General features: G+C 38.9%; 1 protein-coding gene across 1 annotated transcript in view; it reads left to right on the top strand.

The window, feature by feature from the left end:
* The first annotated feature begins 1129 nt into the window (after nt 1-1129).
* NUBPL (NUBP iron-sulfur cluster assembly factor, mitochondrial) overlaps nt 1130-20056 on the top strand; it is a 277378-nt gene continuing 258451 nt past the window's right edge. Inside the window, exon 1 of the mRNA XM_079908479.1 lies at nt 1130-1230. The gene's annotated coding sequence lies outside the window, so the exon portion shown is untranslated. The remainder of the gene's footprint in view (nt 1231-20056) is intronic.

The following is a 20056-nucleotide window of genomic DNA, read 5'->3' as shown; positions in this document are numbered from 1 at the left end:
GGCTTTGTACTCAGCTTTCAGATTTATCTTTAAGTATTGTGCATAGATGTTTACTAAGCATTTTCAGATTTATACATATTTATAAATGAAAAGCTTACTTATTTATTCTTTTCGTGTCTGGATTTTATTTATTTCTTACTCATCAAAAAGAAAATGATCATTTATTAGAATTCAGACTTTTTTTTTTTTTTTTTTTTTGCGATACGCGGGCCTTTCACTGTTGTGGCCTCTCCCGTTGCGGAGCACAGGCTCCGGACGCGCAGGCTCAGCGGCCATGGCTCACGGGCCCAGCCGCTCTGCGGCATGTGAGATCCTCCCGGACCGGGGCACGAACCCACGTCCCCTGCATCGGCAGGCGGACTCTCAACCACTGTGCCACCAGGGAAAGCCTATTTACATCTTTTAAGACAAAATATCCTCCATGAATATACAGTGCAGCAGTTTATTAGCACCAGCTTTGCAATTAGACTCTCCTGGTTCGAGTCCTGATTCTGCCAGCTCCTCTCCTATGTTACTTATCCTCAGGCAAATGGCTTGTTGTAAGTCTCAGTTTCCTTTGTTGTCTGTAAAATAGTGATTCATGCCTTACTTATTTTTGTGTTCTCTGGCAAGATACTTAACCATTTGACAACTCACTCATCTGTGGAATAAAAGCTGTAGTAATAGCTACAGTTCCTGGCATGTAGTAGGCGTTCAGTAGATGTTAATCATCATTAGTATGGCACCGGGTTAGCTGTGCTTAATAAACATTTGTTAAGTAACTGAGTGACACTAATCCCAGGTAGTAAGAAACTGATAGTGTTCTATAACTATGCATTCATCCAAAATTGTGTGGTGAAGGACCACTGGTAGGGAACAGTGGCTTTTGCTAATAATGTGCTAGCAAAGACTTGGAAATAAGTTTCTGATGACTTCCTAAAATGTGTGCCGTGGAACTCCTTTTCCAGTAAGTAAAGGTTGCTTTTTGAGGGGGAAAAATATCCCTGGAGAAATCCAATAGCTCCAGGAGGCCATAAAATTCTTGCTTTATTTTGACTTGGCACAGAATGAAGGGCACATACCTTGTTCTGAGCTGAAGAAGGTGCAGTGAAGTTTTTACTTCATGTTTCTCTTTTGTCTTTGGTGTGTAGGAGGGTCTACTGGTGCCCACCCAACATCCCTTCCCCCTTCCTCCTTGCCAGCAGAGTCCTGATTTTGTTTTGGTATCTACTCCTCATCCTCTTGACACAGGTAAATCCTGACTGGTCTGAGTCAATTATAACAATCCCCTCCCACACCCACACAAAGTCTGACTTAGGAAGGAGCATGAGACATAATTCTGACCAATGAGGAATGAGGGGAAATCTGCAACCTGAGAAAGGTTTCCTTAGTCTTAAAAAGAGGCACACAGGATGAAGCACGCTCTTTTTCTGCTGCACATTGCCATGTCGGGTTGGAAGGTTTGGAATTGTGGTAACCATCTTACAAGCTAGCTATCAAAATATAAACACATTTTCTCCTTAAAATCAATGAGATTCAATCTATGGCAGAATCTTAAGCATAGGTGTGAAATGACTTCTTTTTTGTCTCATGTGAAGTTGTTGTTATCTGGTGATTACAGTCTAGAGTTTTAGACTTTTGTCCAGTGTATTCAAATATACTGAAAAATTTTAGAGGTAAGAAATATATATAGTGTTGCTTACTTTAAATCTATCACTTTTTATTCTTATTTCCAGAAATAGCCTCAATCAACTGCTTACTTTTTAAATAGCTTTATTGAGACATAATTCACATACTGTACAGTTTACCAATTTAAACTATAGAATTCAATGGTTTTTAGTATATTCACAGGGTAACGTGTCCATCACCACAGTCAATTTTAGAGCATTTTCATTACCCCAGAAGAAACCTCATAACCATTAGCAGTCATTCCCAATTTCTATCCAAACCTCCCAAACTTAGGCAACCACTAACTTACTTTCCATTTCTATGAGTTTATTCAAAATTTCGTTCTTTTTTCTGGCTGAGTAGTAATTCATTATATGTATGTATGTATATGTGTGTGTGTGTGTGTGTGTGTGTGTGTGTGTACCACATCTTCTTTACCCATTCATCTGTTGATGGACATTTAGGTTGCTTCCATATCTTGCCTATTGTAAATAATGCTGCTATGAACATTGGGGTGTATGCATCTTTTTGAATTAGTGCTTTTGTTTTCTTCAGATGTATACCCAGGAGTGGACTTGCTGGGTCATATGGTAGTTCTGTTTTTAGTTTTTTGAGGAACCGCCATGCTGTTTTCCACAGTGGCTGCACCAATTTACATTCCCAGCAGCAGTGTACAAGGGTTCCCTTTTCTCCACATCTTTACCAACTTTTATTATTGAATATTTGTGGTCTTTTTGATGATAACCATTCTGAGAGGTGTGAGGTGATATCACATTGTGGTTTTGATTCACATTTGTCTGATGATTATCATTTTGGGGTTGTTTATTGCTAGTGTGGAGGAATACAACTGATTTTTGTATCCTGCAATCTTATGAATTGTTTTACCAGCTCTAGCAGTTCTTAGTAGATTCATTAGGATTTCCTATGTATGAGATCATATCATCTGCAAATAGAGATAGTTTTGCTTTTTACTTTCCAATCTGGATGATTTTTCATTTACTTGGCTACTTGCCCTGGCTAGAACCTCCAGGACAATGTTGAGTAGAACTGGTGGGAGTGGACATCTTTGTCTTTCTCTTGGTCTTAGGGAAAAAGCGTTCTTTCACTATTAAGTAAGATGCTAGCTCTGGGTTTTTCATAGATGCCCTTCATCAGGATGCCTTGGAAGAGTGGAAGAGTAGTGACAGAAAGGAAGAAATGGAAAGATAGATGTTGGTGGGTCTCACATTGAAGGTCTTGGGCCTTGCCTTTTGGACAAAGCCCCAAGGAAAGGGTATACCCCATGACTATTTTTTTTTTTTTTTTTTGCGTTATGCGGGCCTCGCACTGTTGTGGCCTCTCCCATTGCAGAGCACAGGCTCCGGACGCGCAGGCTCAGCAGCCATGGCTCACGGACCTAGCCGCTCCGTGGCATGTGGGATCTTCCCGGACCGGGGCACGAACCCATGTTCCCTGCATCAGCAGGCTGACTCTCAACCACTGCGCCACCAGGGAAGCCCCCCCCCATGACTATTTGAGACAGACAAGAAAAGAGCCTATGCCATGCTCCATACAGGCAGAATTAGGGTTTGAGATAGAAACTAATTTAAGTTGTAGGAAAATAAAGTTATATTTCTTGCTCAGTGAAATTGTGAACTGACTCATAATCACTGTATTATTATTAATCAAAAAGTAGCTTTTATGTAGGATCTTTTTCACTCATAACTAGCAATGAGCGTATACAATAAATAATTTCAAGTAATGTACTTTTTTTGTATGCCAGTCCTGTTCAATATGAATCGGTCCAGTGTCTTAGTGAATAAAGTTTTAAAAAGCTGGAACATTTTTAGGAATTAGCATTGATTTGTTAGGGAGTCTCTTGTGGATATAGCAGGGTATCTTTAATTGATTTGGAGTCAGAGAATGATACTGTTATAGAAAAGACAATCCCCTTTTACACAGAAATCAATGATGTTTTAGCATGTAAAAGCTGTTGGAATGCTGACTGAAGATTTGAATTTTGAAACATTCTCTTTTACACATTCAAAGGAAACATGTATTCATCTGTATAAAATTAAAAATTATACTTTCTTATTTGTAGGACTGTTGTGTAATCAGAAGCAGTATTTCATGCAAAATGTGGACATACATTATAATTTTCCTAGCAAGATAATTACTATACTGCATTTTAATGAAAGGAAAAACTCATCTAAGTTCTAGAATTTGGCACTAGAATTCAAAATAAAAAATACTTGAAATACTCTTTTTTTCCCACTCTTTTCAAATATTTTCTCAATTTAAGAAGCCTACATTATCATATCCATTTGAGTGCTTACTTCATTTCTCCTTCTTGAAAAGTTAGAAGAGCATTGATATTGTGTGTTGTTCTTTATCCTGGATGCACATTAGAATTAACTGGGTTTGCTTTTATTTTGTTTTATTTTATTTGTTTTTGGCTGTGTTGGGTCTTCGTTGCTGCACATGGGCTTTCTCTAGTTGCAGTGAGCAGGGGCTACTCTTAGTTGTGGTGCATGGGCTTCTCATTGCTGTGGCTTCTCTTACTGTGGAGCACAGGCTCTAGGTGTGCAGGTTTCAGTAGTTGTGTCATGCGGGCTCAGTAGTTGTGGCTCGCGGGCTCTAGAGCACAGGCTCAGTAATTGTGGTGCATGAGCTTAGTTGCTCCGTGGCATGTGAGATCTTCCTGGACCAGGGCTTGAACCCGTGTCCCCTGCATGGGCAGGTGGATTCTTAACCACTGCACCACCAGGGAAGACCCTAACTGGGTTTGCTTTCAAAAAGTAACAACACCTGGACATCCTGGGAGTGAGGGTTTGTCACTGGTATTCATTAAAAGCTCCCCAGTGATTTTAATGTACAGCCTGGGTTGAGCCTTGCTTTAAATGATCACCAAAACTGGTGAATTTCATGGTATGTAAATTATACCGCAATAAAATTGTTTAAAACGATGATTACCAGCAGGTATCTAAAACTTCACCAAAATAAAGTGTCATACCCATATGAGTATCAGGTGCCAACAGTACCAGTTTACCAAGGACTGGCCCCACCACTAAACCTGGGAGAATCTGAGCACACCGGAAGAGCTGGTCACTCTATAATATGGAAGAGATGGCCTTCCTGGATGAGGAGGGCCTCTTCCCCTCCTTAGCTCAGGTTATTTGAGGAGAGACGTAGAAGGGCTAGTTTCTTGCTGTTCTAGGAGACACGTGTTGTTGCTACTTCTCTACCACACACCCACTCATTATCATCTTCTTTTCTGGCTTCAAACCCCACCATCTCATTGAAATTACCCTCTTAAAGATGACCAATGACTTCTTTGTCTCTGAATCCAATGCTCATTCCTCCCTTCTTCCTTGCTTTCTGTGGCATAGTGTCATCTGCTTTTCCTATCTCTCTTCAAACTATTCCCATTTCCTTTGCTGGCTTCATTTCTTCTTGTTCGTCTCCTAGAACCATTTTTCATGGTTCTGTTTTTGGCTCTCTTTTCTTGCCTATACATGCTCATGATTCCACCTGTTCTTTTCTGCATATATTCTTTGTTGTCAGTAGCTGTTATTATGACCGGGCCACCCATTCCCCCTCAATACCCATGGCCTTGTTGAGGTAACAGTAGAGATGGATCTGGCTTGTAGAATCTTAGAAAACTTCATTGTTTTCATGATGAGTCCTGACATTGTGGGGGCCAGGGGTGTGATGTGACATCTAAGACAGATTCACAGGAATTAACTTTGACAAAGGTTTGTATTTGCTGCCTCAATAAACTGCAAACCCCATGAGGTACTATTATATCCTTAGCATTTAGCAAAGTGCCTGGCACATAGTAGGTGCTAAAAAATAGAGTAACACATTTTTTTTTTTTTTTTTTTTTTTTGTGGTACGCGGGCCTCTCACTGTTGTGGCCTCTCCCGTTGCAGAGCACAGGCTCCGGACGCACAGCGTCCATGGCTCAGGGGCCCAGCCACTCCGCGGCACGTGGGATCTTCCCGGACCGGGGCACGAACCCGTGTCCCCTGCATCGGCAGGCGGACTCTCAACCACTGCGCCACCAGGGGGACTGCACCACCGGGGAAGCCCCCTGAGTAACACATCTTAAACATCAACACATTTTCATTCACTTCTCAGTTCAGCCTCTCACATCATAAGTCATAAGACATAAGTCACGTGCCAAAATGAGTAGAAGGGGGTGGGAAGAACATGATTGTAGGTTAAGATTTTTTTCCTAAGTGTGTTCTTGAGTCCTCTCAGGATATTATGACATATAGCTTCCACCTGTGAGCCCTGGAAAAGTTCCTGGATGGTTCTAAATACTTTAGAGATGAAGCTATTGCCATTCTAATTCCTGTCAAACTTCAAGATTCCATAAATCATAACAATAGTATCTAAGTGTATCCTGGTTCCAAAAGAACTATGTATTATCCTAAGTAAAAAGGAATGCAGTGAAGAGTCTGTAAGGTGCCTAGAAGGAAGAGAGTCAAAGGGGAGAAGATTGACATCATGTTTCTACTTCTGTCTGAGAAGATGGTGGACAGATCACCAGGCAGAAGAATTACTGTTCCATTCAGATGTCCCTCTATGGGGTTAAGGAGTGCTTTTATCTCAGTTTTGAATTGCTTTATTTTCTTCTAATTTCTTTAGTTTCTGTTGAGAAGTGTAGTGTCCTTCTAATTTCCTAACTTCTGAATGTACCTTTAAGAAGTGTTTAGAAGGGCTTCCCTGGTGGTGCAGTGGTTGAGAGTCCGCCTGCCGATGCAGGGGACACGGGTTCGTGCCCTGGTCCGGGAAGATACCACATGCCGCGGAGCGGCTGGGTCCGTGAGCCATGGCCGCTGAGCCTGCGTGTCTAGAGCCTGTGCTCCGCAACGGGAGAGGCCACAACAGTGAGAGGTCCGTGCACCGCAAAAAAAAAAAAACAAACAGAAGTGTTTAGAAGATGTGTCATTGTATTGGCCTTTTGATGTTTTCACTGTGGTTGGCCTTTGATATATCCTTTCAGTCTGGAAATCTGTATCCTTCAGTTCTTGACATTTTCCTTGCATTATTATAGAAGACACTCTTAGTTTCCTGGTCAACAGACATTCTCCTGATATTCCTTGCTAACAGAATTCTGATTTTATCCAAACAGCAATGTGCCCAGTCCCAGAGCACAAATACATAATGAATGATAAAGCTAGACATGGTAATCCCATTCCCATTTGCCAGATATTTGTTTTTCCAGTTTAACTTTGTAACTGATGGTGGCCATGTAATGCTTTTCTGGTTAGTGAAATAAAAGAAGTTTGCTGGGGGAAGGATGGTTTCAGGGGATGGTTTTATTTTCTGATATGAGTCAGATGCATGGAAAGAGTTCATTGTGTTGTCTCTTTTTCCCTGCTTTGGATGTACTTGTGAAAGGGCATGTTGTCACTTTAAAATTGTGATAGCCATCTTGCTATGTAGAGGAGACAAACTTAAGGCCAAAATGCCAAAATACTGAGATACGGCAGAGTTGATTGAGTCAATGCCCCAAACGTGGAACAGCCTACCTCCGGACCTCATGTTATATGAGATAATTAAACACTTTTATTATTTTTGCTGTTTTTGCTTGGCTATTTTGTCAACTGCAACCAAATGACTTCTAACTGAAGCATAGTTTGTTGATAAAATTTTCCCCTTAATTTTCTCTATTCCCCTTTTGGAACTCCTATTAGTTGGGGCTCTTACATTAATTTTCTTGCCTCTTTCTCCCCTTTTTCCCCCCATCCTTTTCTCACTGTTCTAATATTCTGGGAAATTTCCTCAGTTTTAGCTTTCAACCGTTCTACTGAATTGTTTATTTCGGCTCTCCAATTTCTAATTTCCGAGATCTCTTCTTTGATAGTTCTTAAGAAATACATCTTGTTTTCATGGATGTAACATTCTATTTTAAATCTGAGACTGTTAATTATTGTTTTGAAAAGTTTTCTTCTGCTACTTGCATTGTCTCTATTTCTTCTGAGTTACTCTTTTCTGTTTTTGTTTTTTTTTTAAGGTTGGAGGCTTTCTTCAATTGTCAGGTGATATAAAGATGTCTTTTTATTTTTGCCAAAGGTCCTAGAAAGTTGATTGGAAGCTTTATGTATGTGAGTGGACTACTTTGTAGGGTGGTTAGGTAGCAAGTAAGCTCTTTTTTTTTTTTTTGAAACTCCAAAAGAGCAGCATCTGTAGATATTTTCTTTTAGGATTTTAATTCTCCAAAAAATAATCCTCAAAGAGGTATACGGATACCTGCAAGCATTCTAGAAGCAGGAATAGTGATGGTAAAAGTGATTATGGGTCCCACAGTTAGACTTTTGCTTAATCCTTCTCAGTGATGTTCTGGCAAATAATAGCAACTAGCTCTCTGAAAGAAGAAAAAGCCCTGATTTGTAACAACCCAACATCTGTGGTATAAATATTCCTACCATGTCCAATTTCAGGCTATTAACATGATGTCACTGAATGCAGAGTTGGGAAGACATGCACAGTAGTTCATCATTATATAGTATTTCTGTCATGCAGATACAATAGATATAAATAATCTCAAGAGTATAAATAGTAAAATGTAGGGAAAATAATTAGGAAGTTAGAGCCTTTGAGTATATATTATGTCTATTTTTGATACAATTTATTTAGTTGTAAGCTTATATAATTTAATTTTTTTTCATGGCTGTGTTTAACAATTGGCTTACAAAATTCCTGAAAATTTAGCAGTTCCTATGAGCTAGTACAAATTAACTCTTGTACAAATTAACTCTGGAGCATTGCTGCTGTTTCCAGCCCCAGTCCATCACCCTTCACTGTGTCTGGTCTTTCTGACTCTGGAGTCTATTGTTGATTTTCTTCTGACAAAATAGTCCTGGTATTCTGTAAGGGGGTGGTGGAGGATAAAGAGTGATGGCCTAAGCGAGTAAACCTAGGGATCTTCAGCTTGTTGTGCAGACTTTCAACAAATTCCTATATTTTCATTTTCATACCTAACTCTTGCTTTCCATGGGAACTGATGCCACAAAGTCTTAAGCTCTCTTTGGCACTGCCAGTACAATAAGCTTCTCTGCAGGCACTTAACAGCAGTGCCTCTGCCCTCCTGGGTCCATTGCTTCTGTTCCATCTGCTTTCTGTCTTCCAAGACTTTGACCTCACTTGTTGGTTATTATCTTCTCTCCCATTTTCTTTGTTCTTGTGGGTTTATAAATTTTATATTTCCTTTTACCATTAGTGAGAGCAAATAAATGTGTTCAGCTACATATGCTTAACTGGAAAGATAGCTCAATAAGTACTGCATTTAAAAATTGTTGAACTGACTTAAGATTCCTGGATGCTTGTAGTAGCAACTAAACTCTGTCAGTTAACAGCAACTTATCACTAACCACTGATTTATTTAGTGTAGTATTGTGTTCTAGGCCCTTAGATATCCATTTTAATTTTTCCTCCACATGCTTTTTTTAAATGAAATTTTTATTTTAGAATAATTTTAGGTTTACAGAAAGTTGTGAAGATTGTACAGAATGTTTTCACATACCCCACATTCACTTTTCCTTATTATAAATATCTTACCTTAATGTGTTACACTGGTCACAATTAATGAACCAATATTGATACATCATTATTAATTAACGTCCATACTTTATTCAGGTCTCTTAAGTATTTTACCTACTGTCCTTTTTCTGTTCCAGGATCCTGTCTAGGCTACTACATTAAATTTAATCATCATGTCTCCTTAGGGTCCTCTTGGCTGTGACAGTTTCTCACACTTTCCTTGCTTTTGATGACCTTGACAATTTTGAGGAGTGCTGATTAGGTATTTTATAGAATGTCCCTCAACTGGGATTTCTCTGTTTTGCTCATGATTAGACTGGGGTTGTGGGTTTTGGGGAGGAAGACCACAGAGATACAATGCCATTTTCATCGCATCATATCAAGGGTACTGCAATATTGCAACATAATTCTGATGCCAACCACCTGGAGTTAGCACAGACTCCAGATTAAGGGCACAGTCAACAAGACTGTCCATGCTTCAGATGCCAGTTTGGGGTTTCCCTGCCCACCTGCACTTCTGATCAAACGGCTACAAATTCAGGTGTTCCCACAAACCCCTGAATTAGCAGTTTTGCTAATTCACTTAAACAACTCACATAACTCAGGAAAGAGGTATGTTTATGATTACAGCTTTATTATAAAGGATACAAATCAGAACTAGCCAAGTGAAGAGAAACATAGGGAGCAGTTTGGGAGGATCTCCAACACAGAGTTTCCATGCTCTCTCCCCATGGAATCAGGGTGCATCACCCACCTGGCACATCAATGTGCTCACCAACCAGGAAGCTCTTCTGAGCTTTGGTGTCCTGCATTTATATTGAGATTTCATTACATAGGCATGAGTGACTGAATCATTGACCATGTGATTGAACTCAGTCTCCAGTATACCTCCCCTCCATGGATGGGGTCAGGCTGGGCTGATATCACTTGGCTCAAAGACCCAACCCTCTAATCACATAGTTGGTCTCTCTGGCCTGACCAGCTTCCATCCTAAGTTATTAGCATAAACTCAGATATGGTCCAAGGGACTCATGAATAACAAAGATACCCCTATCACATGGGAAATTCCAAGGATTTAGAGTCTCCTTCCCAGGAACTAGGGATAAAGGGCCGTCAAGTTCTTTATTATATAACAGGTACATACGATCAACATGACCTTTCTCTGTTGATGTTGACTTGATCACCTGGCTGAGGTAGTGTTCGTCAGGTTTCGTTACTGTAAATTTTCTCTCCCTCCACCTTTTTTATACTGTACTCTTTTACTGGAGAATAGCATTATTTACATTCTTTTTAAATCATTTTCTTTTATTCCTGACTCCTTGTTTGTACTTTATTTTTGGAAATAATATTACTAGTCAGTGCTCATCCCCATTTTGATTTGATTTTTTTTTTTTTGGCCGCACTGTGGGGTCTTAGTTCCCTGACCAGGGGTGGAACTCCTGTCCCCTGAAATGGAAGCATGGAGTCTTAACCACTGGACCGCCAGGGAAGTCCTCCCATTTTGAGTTGGGTGGGATTACCAAAATCTAGAAACTCTAAATCAGAACATGCACAGAAGATAAAAGCACAGAAGATAAAAACAGAGCTTTAAGTAAAAATTGCAGTTGCAAAGATCCTGAGTGTTTCTTTTTTGATAACACTCAGAATCCTTGAAGGGATGGAATTATCTCATATGAGATAGAGAAGTGCAGCTCAGAGACCTGTACGATGAAGCTGTGGAAAAGAGCAAGAGAAAATATGATTTTGACATTATATTTTTGTCTTAATTTTTATTTTGGAGATTTAATACTGGAATTCTGTCTTTGGAAGGCCTGGGGTAGCTTTTTTTTCTCACCAACATTTTATTATAAAAATTTCAAACATATAGCAAAGTTGAAAGAATTTTAGAGTGAAATAATTCTACAGTGAAACCTATTCATACCACCTAGGTTTACTATTAACTTTTTACTCTACTTGTTCTGTCACATAGCCATCTGTTCATCTGTCTATCCATCTATTAACCCATCTAATTTTTTTGATGCATTTTAAAGTTAATAGCAGGTAACAGTATTCTTCTCCCTAAATACTTCATTCAGTATGTGAACCAATAACTAGAGTTCAGTACCGTTTTTAAAATGTGAAATTTACATGTAATGAAATGTGCAAATCTTAAGTGTATATTCACTGACTTTTACACATAGGTATGGGTAGTCCAAAGCACTATGACATATGGGACATTACCATCCCTCCAGAAAATTTCCCTCATGCCCCTTTCCAAATAATCTCTGCCCTCACCTCCTCTGAAATCACTGGTCTAATTTTTTCTCCACCATGGATTATTTTTGCCTCTTCTAGAATTTGATATAAATGGAATCATACAGTATGTGCTCTCATGTGTAAGATTTCTTTCATTAGCATAATGTTTTTTAGATTTATTTATGTTGTTTCATGTCTGTTCCTTTTCATTGCTTGTTATTTATAAATATACAATTTAAAAATCCATTCTTCTATTTATGTACATCTGGGCTATTTTCAATTTGGAGCTATTATGAATAAAGCTGTTATGAACACTTGCATTCAAGTCTTTGAGGGAAATATGTTTTCATTTTATGTCTAGGAGTGGAACTGCTGGGTCATAGGATAGTTGTATAATTAGGTCTTCTAATGCCAGACTATTTTCCAAAGTGGTTATGCCATTTTAAATTCCCACCAATAACATAAGAAAGTTTCAGTTACCCCACAACCTTGTCAATATTTGGTTTTGTCATTCCTTTAAATTTTAACCATTCTAGTGGTGTGTTGTAACTGATATACCATTGTAATTTTAATTTCCCTGTTGACTAATAATGTTGAGTACTTTTTTCACGTACTTGCTGGCTATTAATGTATCTTCACATTTTTTTTTTAATTTAAAAATTTTTTTATTTTTTGGCTGCGTTGGGTCTTTGTTGCTGCGCACAGGCTTTCTCTAGTTGCAGCAAGCAGGGGCTACTTTTCGTTGCAGTGCATGGGCTTCCCATTGTGGTGGCTTCTCTTGTCGCGGAGCATAGGCTCTAGGCACGCAAGCTTCAGTAGTTGTGGCACACGGGCTTAGTTGCTCCGTGGCATGTGGGATCTTCCTGGAGCAGGGATCGAACCTGTGTCCCCTGCGTTGGTAGGCGGATTCCTAACCACTGCGCCACCAGGGAAGTCCCTATCTTCAGTTTTATGAAACATATTTTCAAACATTTTATCTATTTTTCAGTTGAGTTGTCTTTTTATTGTGAATCGTGGGTATTTTTTTTTTTTTTACATTATAGATCAGTTCTGTCGCATAGAATTTTCTGCATAGTCCAATATATTTATTGTGAAATGTGGCTACTGCAAATGAGGAAGTGTATTTTTTTTTTTTGCAGTATGCGGGCCTCTCACTGTTTTGGCCTCTCCCGTTGCGGAGCACAGGCTCCGGAGGCGCAGGCCCAGCAGCCATGGCTCACGGGCCCAGCCGCTCCGCGGCATGTGGGATCCTCCCGGACCGGGGCACAAACCCGTGTCCCTTGCATCGGCAGGTTGACTCTCAACCACTGCGCCACCAGGGAAGCCCGAGGAAGTGTATTTTTAATTGTATTTAATTTTAATTAGTTTAGATTGAAATAGTTACATTGGCTAATGACTAGCATATTGGACAGTGCTGTTCTAAAAACTAGTCCTTATCAGATACATGCTTTGTGATTATCTTCTCCCAATCTGTGGCTTGCCTATTCATTTTCTTTTTTTTTTTTTTTTTTTTTTTTGTCTGCGTTGGGTCTCTGTTGCTGCGCGCGGGCTTTCTCTAGTTGTGGCGAGCGGGGGCCACTCTTCGTTGCGGTGTGCAGGCCTCTCACCACGGTGGCTTCTCCCGCTGCAGAGCACGGGCCCTAGGCGCGTGGGCTCAGTAGTTGTGGCTCACGGGCTCCAGAGCACAGGCTCAGTAGTTGTGGTGCACAGGCTTAGTTGCTCTGCGGCATGTGGGATCTTCCCGGACCAGGGCTCGAACCCGTGTCCCCTGTGTTGGCAGGCGGATTCTTAACCATTGCACCACCAGGGAAGTCCCTATTCATTTTCTTAATGGTATCTTTTGATGAGGAGAAGTTTTAAATTTTGATCAAGCTTAATTTTTCAATTTTTTCTTTAATGGTTATTGTGGTCTATGACCCATCTAAGAAACTGTTGACTACTCCTAAGACACGACTTTTATGTTTGGGTTTATGATCCACCTTGATGGTGTTTGGTGGGAGTCAGGGTTGTTTGAGTACCATTGTTAAAAAGACTTTCCTGATTGGATGCTTTGGCACCTTTCTGAAAAACAGAAAACGATAAGTGTGGATCTATTTCTGTTCTCTCTTTCATTGATTTATTTACTGAGCGTCATGCCCTTACTACACTGTTTCGATTACTATAGTTTTAAGTCTTAAAGTCAGACGTCCTTCAATTTTGTTCTTTTTCAAGATTGTCTTGAGTATTTTAGGTCCTTTGAATTTCCATATAAATTTTAGAGTCAGCTTGGTAATTGTTGGGATTATGACTGGGATTTTTGTTAAATCTATAGATCTTAGATATGATGAAAGAAATGTTTTATATTTTTAATCTTGAGATTTTTAGGAATGGATGTCTCTATAGGTTGATGTATTTTAATACTTTGTCAAGAAGGAAAACAGGATCTTCTATGATCCAGGCCAGAAGAGATCCTATAATAGTCTTTGTTTCTTCCATTTTGTATTGTTTATTCAGAGGGACTTTGAACAATAATTTCCTAGGCAGTACCTGGGGATAGAGTTGCAGACTCTATGGACCATGAAAAGTCAAGAATCTAGATTCCAAAAGACAGAACAGAAACCATTTCCAAGGTGAACTACTGATGCTAAATGTGAAAAATCCATGTATTATTCTGTGACTTATGTCCTATTTAAGGAAGGCAATAAACTGTGTGATTTTTTTCTTCTCTGTAGCATCTCTAAACTATTTTTTTCTTTCTTTTTTTTTTTTTTTGCGGTACGTGAGCCTCTCACTGTTGTGGCCTCTCCCGTTGCGGAGCACAGGCTCCGGATGCACAGGCTCCGCGGCATGTGGGATCTTCCTGGACTGGGGCACGAACCCGTGTCCCTTGCATCGGCAGGTGGACTCTCAACCAGTGCGCCACCAGGGAAGCCCCATCTCTAAACGATTTTGCCTTGGTTTTTCTCAACATTATTTTAGGAAAAGTGAACCTTCACAACTTTGTTCTCTTCAATTCTTATTTTAATTCAATATGAGCTTGGAAGATAAATCTACAGATTATTTAGTTAAATCTCTTCATGTTGTATACGAAGTAATAGTTAAATGATTTGTTCAAGATCACTGAGCTAGTTAGTAGCAGAGTTCTGACAATATTCCAGGCTTTCCAACCTCTCTACTCCACTGATATTTCCACTATGCTTTGCTGTCATAATAGCTAACCAGTGAGTAATTCCTGAGCCCCTATAATGTGCCTAGCATTGGACTATTTATAGATGATATAAATTATCATTATGATATAGCTCTGATCCTCAAATACCATAGAGTCCTGTGTAAGACAAGAAACAATTAGAAAACAGTAAAAGGCAATGTATAATAATGTTCCAAGTTGGATCAAGTTTTGGATAAAATGCTATAAATGCATATAGAAGTAATACTGTGACTCATTTTAAATAAATCTGGCTGTGTTAGAGCAATATAGAACTGTAATTGAAAGCAGGTTGTACAAGAGAGATCTGAAACAGGCTAGCTGTATAAAATGAATGAAGTCAAATTGCACCTTAAATTCATGCTCTGTTAAATAAAATGTTAACAGTTATTAAGAAGGTGAAGATTAATGCTTGATGAAATTATTAGAGAAGGATTTATGGAAGAAGTAGGGTTTGAGACATAATTTCAAGGATTGATGGAATTATAAAGGGCGAAGGGGATTATAAACTATTATATTTGGGATACAAACACTATTTTAACGAAAATTTGAATACATTATAAATTAAAATGTAATTTTAATGCAGTTCAAGAGAAGGCCATTAAATATCTTTATGGGTTTCTGAAATAAGTTACTTTTTTTTTTTTTTTTTTTTGCGGTACGCAGGCCTCTCACTGTTGCGGCCTCTCCCGCTGCGGAGCACAGCCTCCAGACACGCAGGCTCAGTGGCCATGGCTCATGGGCCCAGCCACTCTGCGGCATGTGGGATCTTCCCGGACCGGGGCACGAACCCATGTACCCTGCATTGGCAGGTGGACTCTCAACCACTGAGCCACCAGGGAAGCCCGTTACTTTTAACTAAAGCTAATGAAGCCTAAATTTATATGAGAAGGTTAAAGGTGGAAAATGCCTACTGAATTAAGCAGTTGAGTAGAAATTTAGGTTTTTTCCTGCAGAGGTGTTGCTATTTTGCCTAGGTGCTTCTTCTATGACAGCTGGTCCAAATGGAATATTGTTTTTTCAACAATATTCCTTAAAGGTAATGAGAGACCTGTATTTCCATCTCGCTTTCAACAATTTGCCCTAAAAAAAAATAAACTAACATCTCTGACTCCATATTTCCTTATCTAGAAATGGGATTAATAATAACTTCACTGCCAACCTCAAGGCAGTTGTGAAACCTGAGCAAGATAATGTGTGTAAAAATGCTTTGGAATCTTTCAATATAAGATTCAGTAAGTCGTAAGGATTTTACGGATTATGGTCCAATGGAGATTCTATGAGGATATTTTTAGAGATAAATACTGCAGAATTCTCTGCAGCATTGACTTGGATTGTTTTCAAAGATTCTAATAAGCACTATGTATTATATTTTTCCTGGGGTGTAGATAACTATATATGTGTGCAGTATGATTAATTGAATGCTTCATATGTACTGAATCATCTTTCATAAACTGGGCTGATTTACAACTATGCAGTTAGCTGTTATTTAGAGTGTCATTGGAAAATTGTTTGTGTTACTTTTTATTTATACATTATATACAAAAAATTGCTTTCTTCATATCTGTATCCACTCTGTAATGACCTATATAAGAAAATAATCTGAAAAAGAGTGGATATATGTATATGTATAACTGATTCACTTTGCTAAACAGCAGACACTAACACAACATTATAAATGAACTATACTCCAATAGAAATTAATTAAAAAAAATAAAAAATCCACACACATACAAAAAGAAGTAAGTTCAGTTGTTACTAACAAAAACAGATCTTGGTTTGTGATCTTGGTTCAGTTCACTGCCTCCATGTCCCTATTCTCTAGCATCTGATACTATAATCTTATTTTATGGGGTTTGATAATTAATATTATAAAAATTAATAAATTATCAGTGATCAAATAACATTTAACTCTTGACAAATGTTCAAAATACACAAAGGACTTGATTTCTTAACAAAATATGCATATTTTTTCATATGGCAAAAAAGAATTGCCCTTTTATGTCAATTATATTTCAATTAAAAAAAAAAAGAGAGAGGGACTTCCCTGGTGGCACAGTGGTTAAGAATCTGCCTGCCAATGCAGGGGACACGGGTTTGAGCCCTGGTCTGGGAAGATCCCACATGCCACGGAGCAACTAAGCCCCTGCGCCACAAGTACTGAGCCTGCGCTCTAGAGCCCGCAAGCCACAACTACTAAAGCCTGCACACCTAAAGCCCGAGCTCTGCAACAAGAGAAGCTACTGCAATGAGAAGCCCGTGCACCACAATGAAGAGTGCCCCCCACCTTGATGCAACTAGAGAAAGCCCGCATGCAGCAACGAAGGCCCAACGCAGACAAAAAAATAAAAAGAGAATCACCTATAAGAAATCATATATTGACTATATTCTTATTTTTTAAAAAAATATTTCAATCTTTTCTTTGTGGATTACGCATTTTTAAAAAATTTATTTTGCTTATTTATTTGGCTGTGTCGGGTCTTTAGTTGCAGCATGAGGGGTCTTTGTTGAGGTGTCCGGGATCTTTCGTTGATGCACAGGCTTCTCTCTAGTTGTGGTATGCGTGTTTTTCCTCTCTCTAGTTGTGGCGTGCAGGCTCCCGAGTGCATGGACTCTGTAGTTTGCGGCATGTGGGCTCTCTCATTGAGGCGTGTGAGCTCAGTAGTTGTGGCGAGTGGGCTTAGCTGCCTCAAGGCATGTGGGATCTTAGTTCCCCAACCAGGGATCAAACCTGCGTCCCCTGCACTGGGAGGCGGATTCTTTACCACTGGACTACCAGGGAAGACCCCTTGACTATATTCTTATTGAAGTCTGGGTTACTGAGTAGTATTAGTTATCTATTGCTGTGTAACCAATTACCATGAACTTGATGCCTTAAAACAACACATTTATTATCTCACAGTTTCTGTGGGTCAGAATGTAACAGAATCCATTGCTTCGTGATCTCTCACAAGACTGCAATCAAGGGGTCAGCCAGGGCTTGAGTCTCATTTGAAAGCTCAACTGGTAAGGATCAATTTCCAGTCTCACGTGATTGCTGGCAGAATTCAGGTCCTTGCAGGCTGTTTTCCTGAGAACCTCAGTTCTTTGCTGGCTGTTAGCTGTTCCTTTCCACGTGGCCTTCTCCATAGGCAGTTTACAACATGGCACCTTGCTTTGTCAGAGCCAGCCAGGAGGTCTCCTAGAAAACTAGAAGTTACAGTCTTATGTAATGTAATCACAGAAGTGACATCCTATCACCTTTGTTGTATTCTATTGGTTAGAACAAGTTAACGTGTCCTGCTCACACTCAAGGGGAGGGGATTACACAAGGGTGTGAATGCCAAGAGACAAGGATCATTTTGGCTATCTTAGAGTCTGTTGGAAAAGAACTGATTAATTTGACATATGACATAAGCTACAAAGAGAGACGTCCACTAAGAAATTGTACTCAATTAATTCTATAATCCAGAAGGAATTGGTGGGAATGGCTTAATAGAATTTTCCAGTTAGCAATACAGCATCACAAACAAATAAAGGTAAACTACTAAGCACATTACTTTTTCTTTACTATTCTGCTCTTTCTCCAGTGCTGTCAGCTGTGAAATGAGATAGCCTACATCAGACCCTGGAAAAGTGCTAAAGAGTTGTACTTCAGAAAAATGTTAGAGGAAAATACAATCATATATATATATACATATATATATATATATATATATATACACACACACATATATATATGTTTTAGCAGTAAATGGTATATTTCAGCAGCAAATGGTGTTGATTTTGTTATATTGATAAATGATATCTATTAAAAATGTCATTTTCAACAGCACATGCCAGCACGTTGCCTCACAAAAATAGCTCGAGTTAAATAAAATAGTAATTCTTGGATATGATTAGAAATTCACAAAAGAGATTCAGTGTGGCATTAATGTAATAAGGTTGTTGACTTTGAGTACTTGACAAAACTTCACCAGGTAATTAAAAGAGCTCTTTGTATTCTTAACAAGTCAAAACAGCAGCTATTACACAATTTAGAACAATTATGCACAAAATGAACATTTTCTGTGTAAAAACATTTTTATCTGTTTTGAAGACTAGCAAAGACTGGAAAGCCTAAGATGGGAGAGATTAGTAATTATCACTTCAGTGTTTGGATTGTTGAGTTATAGTTAGTGGATGGCCTCTATGACTGAGAATAAGTTCCTTAGCCTGAATGGGTGGTCAGGAAAATCCTATTTTGTTTTTATTTTTAAGCTGCAGAAGAAGATGCCATGGAAAATGGACCCAAATACTGCCCGTAAGGTTGGTTGGTATGAACTGGAGCATTTCCAACAGCTTAAGAGTTGTGTGGAAGGCTTTGCAAGACAAAGATACACTTCATAGTTTTAAGTTTGCCAGTCTGTCTTAGAGCACATTGATATTGTAACCCTTAATGTCGGTATTTCTGCTCTATTGCTCTAAATCAGACTATATTTTGAGACATTAGAGTGATTTGGTAGGAGTTCTTCACTTACATAAAAGGATTGAATAAATTTTGTGCCTGCAAAAATTTATTATGACATATCATGTATAATATCTATGGTTAATAAATCCTAAATAGAAAAGGTCAATAAATGAATTGACGAGATTTGGTACTACAATGCCAAGTAGACTAAGATATTATGTAAGCCACATGATTATAGAGGACATTCTCACATTGTGGTCGCAGCTTAAAACAGACAAAAATCTACATTACCTCCTTTTTCCTGAGGAAAATAGAACTTCACATTAGCTGAAGTGTAGGTTTGGTATCTTGATGGGGCTCTGCTTTGTCATTGTCCTTGGAATGTTCTCTAAAGTACACAGGAAAATTCTCTTCTGAGTACAGAATGAAGTAATGTTTTAGCAAAGTCTTGTAGAAACTTATGTCTTCTCATCTCTAGTATGCAATTGAAGGGTAGGAAGGACACGGCTGAAAAAATATAGGTTTGGTACTTGGAGAAAATGAAATAAAAAAGCAAAAGCCTGGGAATACTAAGGCCCTGGGTATATAACACGTATTTGCCTGAGGTGACAAATACGTTTCCTAAATTCTGATAGTGTGGCTTCCATTTCAGGATAGGATCTTCTTTGAAGCTTTAAGCATTAAAAAGAGACTATATTCAGTTATAACATGAGTCCTTGACCTTTGTCCAAGGATTCAGTTCAATCTTATAAATCAGAAATTCAAATGGCAAATCACCCATGATTTATCCTGCTTTGGATACTGGCATTTAGAAACCCATCCTGTCTCATTCTAGAAGTGGATTTTTAGTCATTTGGAGGCGTATTCCCAGATGCTCATTCAGTATAAGAACATACAGATATCTCCCCCTCTTTTACAAAGTTCACTTTATGCCACTTTGGTTTTATGAAGGACCTATGTAAGTACCTATTTTCACTAAATGAAAGAAATCTGAAGAGGATTTTTGCTTTTATGAAAAAAGGTGAAAAGTG

The sequence above is a fragment of the Stenella coeruleoalba genome, assembly GCF_951394435.1.
Source record: "Stenella coeruleoalba genome assembly, chromosome: 2".
In the NCBI taxonomy this organism is placed as follows: domain Eukaryota; kingdom Metazoa; phylum Chordata; class Mammalia; order Artiodactyla; family Delphinidae; genus Stenella; species Stenella coeruleoalba.
This window is presented reverse-complemented; position numbering and strand designations above follow the sequence as displayed.